Source organism: Diadema antillarum, unplaced genomic scaffold (genome assembly GCF_040938485.1).
Source record: "Diadema antillarum isolate AM-2024a unplaced genomic scaffold, OU_Dant_1.0 seq00001815_RagTag, whole genome shotgun sequence".
Classification (NCBI taxonomy): Eukaryota; Metazoa; Echinodermata; class Echinoidea; order Diadematoida; family Diadematidae; genus Diadema; species Diadema antillarum.
In genome coordinates, this window is record NW_027272490.1 from 235,684 (window position 1) to 244,518 (window position 8,835).

Genomic DNA, 8,835 nt, shown 5'->3' on the forward strand with positions numbered 1-8,835 from the left:
CGATAAGATTGAAATCATGCAGACGGTATAGGAGTTGGTAATACACATCCGCTTTGTCAGACCCGGAATATTTTGGATGAAAGGGTACCAGTCTGTAGATGTCGTCATTCGGAAACCAGGCTTGTTCCGAAAAGTGCTGCATCAAAATGAAGGAGGTTGATCCCTGGAAACAAGAAGAAGCTAATACAATGTATTAATTTGGCCAGTTATTTTTGTTTCCTTGGTGCGGGGTCTCGTGGTATTGGGCAGCACTAAAAAACGTCAAAAGAAGAAGAAGAGGGGGAGGAGCGAGGAGAAGGAGGAGGAGGAGGAGCTGGAATTCTAACTGGCTATATAGGCCTAATAATGATATTCTCTATTTTAGAAATTATTTCTAAACTAGAGAATATTGGAGAGAGGGGTGAAAAAGTTGTTGTCTCCCTCTACAAGCTGTAGTCTTTTTCAGAGATGCATGAAGGAATTCCACTTTTTGCATTTGTGCCTATGATGATCGGGGTTCGATGCCGCCTTCGAACTCTGAAGATTATTTTGAACTCTAGTGACATGATGTTAGGTATTTCACTTTGTGTATACTTTATTTTTAATGAAATAAGATTTTATCTAATGATAAAACACAGGGCTGCCAACCTTGAGTGAGAGTTTGGAGTGATCGAGACACTGTTAGGGAGCGAGTGACCAAACCTGGTCTTGTACTCAAGCGACGGTGGTGGCGGCCACGGGGGCTGGGGGATGTGGAATGGGAGTGTTTTTCCGATCCCCCTCCCCCTTCCGACTTGAGCCGGGAGCTTTGACAATCTTACATTTTAACATGGAGCCTCTGGTGCATACTTCAGTATTAAAAGATTTTCACACATGCATAGAGAGTGTGTCTGTGGGAAAATCTCGAAAGTTTGGGCTTGGAACTTTCTATCAAAATTACGGATTATCAGGGATTTGTGAAATATGCCTATCTGAAGGTAGTTTACTTTTGTTTTGGGGGTTTAGCGTGAAAATTCTTTCATCGGAGTAATCGAGACATTTAAAATTTGGTGAGTTACGTGAGTCATTTGTGTACGGTGAAAGTTGTTGTGGCACCTTAAACCGATTTTACATTTCCGATTAATGCCGACACTGGTAAAAATGACGTGGAATCTTCACTGCTTAATAGGGCCTATCTGACCTAATAGGATCGATAAGTCAGATGATGATCTGAACATTTATTGTCTGTTCATTCATTAAAACAGAAATTTGATTTCACTGGTTGACGTATAAATGACGAAACAATCATACCATACATAAACACAGACATAAATTCATACATTGTATGATTAAGACCATCATCATTAGGCCCTAATTTTAAATTATATTTCAAAACATACTATTGAAACCTATACCTACAACCCAATTACTGACTTTACCCTCCTTATTATAGAATAACCACAATTTGATGCATATGTTATCATATACACACGTAGTTTAAACATAAGTATCGAGTTTCTGCTCTGCAATCCAACATCCTTAAAAAGAAAAAAATCCAGAAAACACGAATTACTCTTCACTTAAAACTTGCTCCTACAACAACTAACATTAAAATCTAACACACTCCTATCACTCCTTACACAAAATACAATTACTATTTCATCAACAGAATATATTTACTGAAAATTATACATTAACAAATGACAACTATGTTCATCATTAACATAAATAAAACATACAAATGTTCATTCGAACTATTTTGATTTTCATCTCATCGATGTTTCCGCAATTTATATTCGCGCATGGTTAAAAGTAATTTCCATATTGAATACAATCATCTTCCCGCATAATAATCATCCTTAGTCGTTCGAGTGGCTGGTCGTGAATTGCGCAATGAGATATCAGCCAATCATCTTCCTATTATCTGTGAGGCAAATCCAGTTTGATACATACAACTTGCACTTCAGATAATTTTGAGTAGCATCATACATGGGGTTACGAAAGTAATAATGTGACTTCATATCTTGAACCTCCTTGATCATAACAAGGATTGATTTAGTTATTTGGCGATCGAGCTCTCCCCGCATATGTAATGTAATAAGGCACTTTACTCCTTGACAATAATACACTGTAATTCTGTTGGCCCAACAACTATCTATTGTAAGCCTATATACCAACAACACAATATTCGTCTAAAGGCCAACATGGCCAATGCATCAGAGAGATCGCATGAGCGCGAAGAATAGTCTGACAGTATGATTTTACTAGACTATGTACTTATTAATACACTCAGCAAAAAAAAGAAAGTAAACACTTTTTCAAGGTCATATTTTTCATAGAAGATTTTTATGAAAATCAATGTATTATATACCATATAAAAGGTAATCTAATTGGCTATTAAGCTCATAGGTTAATCAAAAAGAAAACTTTACGCATGAGTGAGTACATTCGTTTTTGTCCTCTAAGGCACAAAATTAAAAATGGCAAAAATTGACATGTTCTCTTTCATTTGCAAATGCCCTTCACGATAACATTGACAACAAAAGACCAGTTTAACACGAGAGATATGAAAGGAATAGAAAAAAAATAAGTTTCTGTTCTCTCGATCTCTTTATTACCTCTAAGAAAAAAAAAGTGGGAAACTAAAGGGGAAAAATAAGAATTTTCTGTCAAGATATGGGCTGAAGCTGGTTCCACTGCACTTGGGCTACTGGACAGGCTACAGAGAAAAGCCCTTCGCCTGCTAAGAATTGATGACCCCATCAAAGTTGGAATTTATCCACTGGAGCATCGAAGAAATGTGGCATCTCTATGTACCTTCTACCGCCACTTCTTCTTGAGACCGTCCCTTGAGCTGTCTGGAGTTCTTCCCCCATTGGTCTCCAATGTTCGATTGACACGCTCTTCTACTGCAACTGCTCACTCCTACAGAGTTACTGTACCAAAGTCAAACACGTATCTCCATATCAGTCTTCCTGTATACCAAGGATGACTCGGCTGTGGAACTCAATTCTCATCAACATATTTCCTCTAGCTCCAAACATGGACAGATTTAAGAATTGTGTTAATTCGTATTTAATTAGTTTGTTGTAAGAAATAATGATTTTTGTTATTTTGTATATGCATACAGTGTATGAGTTATTTTGATTATGGTCTACAATTTGGTAATCTTGGGCCACCTTCCATCATATTATCATGGTAACATCAGGTCCCCCCCCCAAAAAAAAAAAATAAATAAATAAATAAAACTTCAAATGACATAGGGAATAAAAAGCATAAAGATGGTTAAATGAACAGAATTTCTTTCTTTGTTTCTTTTATTTTACTTTTTCTTTACTGTTTGATTGCTTAACAGACAGCGTTCATGAAATTCATTGTAAGAATTATTAATACAAGAAGTTTATTCAAACGGTACCACTTATCAATAGGTAAATTGTTCAATAATAATCCACATCAAAATATCCTGCTACCTTAAACAAGAGGGGCAAATTCATGTCAGTAAAACACGCAGAAACATGCATCAAATTGCACCATTTACTACATCAAAATGCAAAAAGTTCTCTCCGTGGGAGGGGGGGGGGGGGGACACGGGACATGCCTGTACAGTGACGGAACAATCGTTAACGGGCCATTAACGATCGTCCCGTCACTGTACAGGCATGCTAACCTGGAACATAGAACTGTACATTACGTGAATATGAGACCATTCTGAAGCAAACAATTTTCACACAACAATAGATAATATACTTTTCAATGAATCCCACAAGGAATGGAACAATCATCCCCAGCATTCCCACTGATTCCCACTGATCAGTTACTAGCCATCCCCTTTGAAACATAGATCTCGTTTACAGTGCGAGGCTCGGCCGTGGCCGAGCCCGCCTTCATTTCAGTGTAAACGCGCAAAAGGCCAAATACGGGGCCAAAATTGGCCGCGCATTTGGCCACGCTCTGGAGGTGGTATCGACCGCGGCTCGGTTGCGGCCGAGCCCGGCCTTTTCTCAGTGTATAAACAAGGAAAAGTAGAAATTACGCGGTGCGTAATATATGTCCCCGCCGGAAGTAGCATTGTGTAGCCAATGTACAATACAGGTCGAATATCAAGGTCAAAGGTCAAAGGTCAAAGAAGTCAAAGGTCAAAATTCTGTGTAGAATTTTTGAATTTTTTGCCATCACATAAAGCAAACGGAATCGAAATCGGGTTAGAAATGGCGAAGGAGTAGCATTTTGTAGCAAAATGTACCATACAGGTCAAAAATCAAGGTCAAAGGTCAAAGAAGTCAAAGGTCAAAATTCTGTGTAGAAGTTTTGAAGCCCTCACCTATAGTGCCATCACATGAAGCAAACGGAATCGAAATCGGGTTAGAAATGGCGAAGGAGTAGCATTTTGAAGCAAAATGTACCATATAGGTCAAAGGTCAAGGTCAAAGGTCACAACTGAAACTCTGTGTAGAAGTTTCAAAGCTCCCATGTAGTGCTATCATATAAAGCAAACAGAATCAAAATTGGCTCGTAAATGACAGAGAAGTAGCAAATTGAACATTTTGATCACACACGGACGCACACATTCACAGACGGACGGACGGACGGACGGACACATGGACACACGGACACACACACGTACGGAGCCCGTTTCATAGTCCCCTGCTCGAACTCGTTCGGCGGGGACAAAAACGCAAACTGGGCCAAATGTGCAGCCAATTTTAGTCTGGCTTCCAAACCCTCTGCCCGTACAATTTCGTTATTCAGGATATTAACCCCCTCAACGTCGAAAACTAGTATAGTGGTTTTGTCCTGCAAAGGATTTTTCCTTCGGCAAAGGCCTTTGCCCGAACGGCGACTTTGTCGCCACGGAATCCAGTTGGCAAAGGGTCTGAAAACCAGACTATACCAAATTGCGTTTGTTTACAAGCAGAGCGCCACTACTACAAAATATCAGGGGCGGCGCAGCCGTGGGGGCCGTGGGGGCTCGGGCCCCCACACTTTTTGTGCACCATACAAAGGAATATATAAGGTGTCATCACTTTGGGCCCCCACACTTTTTTAAACCCGGAAGTACGTAAGAGGCACTACAATGGGAGAAGAGAGAATGAGCTGAGGACCCTTTTTTTTTTTTTTTTTTTTTTTTTTTTTTTTTGCTTGTCAGCTGAAGAAACTCGGAAGTGGACGGGGAGAGATGAGCTGAGGACCATTTTTTTTGCTTTTTTTTTTGCTTGTTAGCTCATGAAACCCGGAAGTGGGCCCCCACACTTTTGAAAACAGTGCGCCGGCCCTGAATATTGGCAGGGGGTGTTTCATAACGCTGTTCGTAAAGTTATGAACGACTTACGAGCGACTGGTGATCAGTTCTTGTGCTGAATTGTGGACATTCTGATAAGTATAGCACATCAGAACTGATCACCAGTCGCTCGTAAGTTGTTCGTAACTTTACGAACAGCTTTATGAAACACCCCCCTGGTATGAATTAAAAGCGCGGCCGAGCCCGGCAGAGTAAACGGACAAAATTGCGGGGCTCGGCCGCGGCTCGGCCCAGCTCCGCACTGTAAACAGGGTCTATTATGTCGTCATAAGTATCAATGGTTTTTCGTCGAAAAATGTGTGTCAAAGTGCTCTCGACATCAATTTCTTAGACCACTGTGTAAATCACGTCCACCAAAAGACTTGGGTTTTTCACAAAGATCCACTTAATTCTGATGGAGTTCCACTTAAACGGCACTCATGCAGTTTAATCGTCGCATAATCTCTCAATAGAGATTGTCTTGACTCATTTCGCCTATGCTCTCCCATTTTCGCGCATGGGTCATTCATGTATTTGTGCGGTTCATTTAGCTCGGAGTTCGTGGGTGCTGGCCTGGGTATTTTGCAAAACTGCCTGTAATGGAATTGAAATCATGTTTTCTTTTTATCAAAAAAAATTTAAAAAATGGGTGCTGTTGAATCACCCAATTTTCCGAAACTTTTTAACAGTCCAAAACACACTAGACACACACACACACACACACACACACACACAAACACACACACACACACACACACACAAAGTTGGAAACCTAGCCTGCAGCCCCATCTAAACCAAAAGTGTACCATCTCTTTAAGACAAGAGAGACCTATTGAATCTAGCCCTAACCAGAGTATTGCAAGTTTACCTTCCACACATTCTTGCAGTCTATGTGTATTATCTAAGAGGAATATTGCAAACTTGGGGTGGTCCCCAGGGTGCCCACTGTCACATTTGTGATAATACCTGTCTAGTTTGTAGAAAGACTGACCATGCACAGAGACTCCAACCCCAAGCACCTTCTGATCTGGAGATTCTCCCGCCCGAAACCCCTAGCAAACGGGAGACTCCAAGTTGATGTGTGCGAAGCGCGAAGTTCCTATGGTTCTAGATGCTCTCTGGTGCTATCTAAGGCTTATTTTTTCAACATACGATAGCAATAAGTATGAAATCCTTTCCACCGCGAGACGCAGTGCCAGGACGGGAGAAATCAAATCTCAAGCGGGAGAACGGGAGATTTTGCAAAAATGGGGTTTCGGCGGGAGATCTCCCGTCGAAAACGGGAGAGTTGGAGTCTCTGCATGCATATCCAAAAGGAAGATAAAATGTGAAACTGGCTCCAAATTAAGCAGCGACCCCAAGCGGGCCACCCCTGGATCTGACGTAAACAACCTTGTAAGAATGCTCACTGATGTGTTTACTTTGAGCATTTTGTCATGTATATGACTCTTGTTTGTTTGTTTTTTCTTCTTTTTTTTCTTTCCATGACTCCTTAACTTGGGAGGCTTTGGGGTCCCCCTGGGTGCATGGGGGCAAGGTGCTCATTTGCACAGACGTTAGTGTTCATTCTAAATGATAATACAGTATCTACTTGTACCAAGTTTGGTAACAAATTTGATCTATTCAAGTTAATGATAAAAATGTGAAAGTTGGTCCCACTTTGGTCTCCCCACCAAACAAGGGCACCCCTTGATTTGAACTGAACAAACTTGAAGCACTCACATCACACTTATCAACAGAATTATCACTCTATAGGCCCACTTCTCTGGTTTTATGCTGCAAGGGGGTGGGGGGCAGGGCAAGTGGGCCATGGCACCCATTTGTACAAATACATGTACATGTATAATATTCTATCACCCTCGTCATGATACCTGCCAAGTTTGGTGACAATTTGAAAATGAATTTTTCAAGAAGTCAAAGCTGAAGTAACAGTTCACTGGAGCCTTTGGCTCAGGTGGAGCTGAAGAGCACATTAAAACATTGTTTATTTTGAAAGGTAAAAGTGGTGGCTACCATGCATATATGTGTACCGATGTTCATTTGTTGGCTTCCTCAGTCATATCACTCAAAGCATGTGCATATATACAAACACACACACACGCACACAAACAATCACACAAACAAAAACCACACATTTGAACAAGGTTATCTCTACAAGGTACATGCTTGCATTTGCCTTTATTTCCAGACACCTTACTGACGGTATGAAAAGAACACAGACATCACAATGAGCATCACAATGAATACTACCTAGAAAAAAAAAGAATCCACAGAGGGCATCCTGTACAGCAGAAATTAAAACCTCCATTTCTCATAGATTTGAAATCAAATGTTAAGTCATTAATGCTTTAATGCCCCAGTTTTCATGAAGACTGAACAAGGTCTGAGGCATGCAAAAGTTATTATTGTCATTAATATTTTTAACTACAAACCCTAAGAGATGTGAAGAAGTTTGTCAGTTTTCTTTTGATTTTGTTTCCAAGCATGACCAATTTAAACCAAAATGTATGTTTGTACTGTACATAATTCAGTGATTCAACTGCTCCTCTGCTCACATCAAGCAGGCACTGTCCTTCATTTATGTCAGCTAGGAGTGACTATCACTTTGGTCACCTCTACTACCATTCACTTTGTCCATTGGTTTTGAAAGTTAACCCCACAAGGGTATTAAATTCTGGCATATGCACAGCCACATGTACAGACAATATTCATAAGCCCCCAGAAATTAAGCCTTGACCAATATGTTGCTCTCAGTTCCTTTAGGTACAATGAACAATATGTAGATTGTTTCCATGGTAAGAGCCACTCCAAACATTTTCAGCACATGAACTGAAACAATGGTACATCTCAATTTTTTTGCTGTTAAATCCTTTGTGGCATCAAAGCATCACGCTGTAGATAACTGCAATAAAAAATCATTTCACCTACAGGGAGTTTGTAAACAGGAGACAATGTATTTCAGTGAAGCAATCATGAATAATACTAATAAAATCAATTCTTCACGAATTTTCCTGCAGGGACGACAGGAAAGATGGAATAAGAGGGGCGAATATAATTAGAAATATGTTATAGCCCTGATTCTGACAATTCTTCATCAAAACCATTAAGCAGACATCACAGAAAAGTTCCCTTTTGGAAGAGCATATGTTTAAAAGCAAAATAAATTAGCATATTGGCATTTTTCATTCACGAAGAAGAAGAATTATTAAATCACAATCCATCCACAGGTGAGGCTTGATTAATCTATTCCCTTTCTAACATGCTCAAATAATCTTATATACAAAGTTAAGATATTATTTACAGCGCATACTCAAAACACTCATCACATATGTATAAAGTGCCTGAGCTTTATATTAACAAATACAGCAAACAAGATATTCATTTTTAATTCACTGAAATACCTGATAAAGGGTTGCAAGATAATGGACTTTGACTCTTAAGGCTACACCCATATATATCACAAGGGTTTGTATTGCATCAAAATATGATACACATTATAATCTCTTTCCTGTACCCCTCTGTGTGGTTGAATTCCGAAATATTTGGATAGCCTGTGTATGTAGTGAAATGCTTTTGATTGGGATACTAGTGGTTAAAAG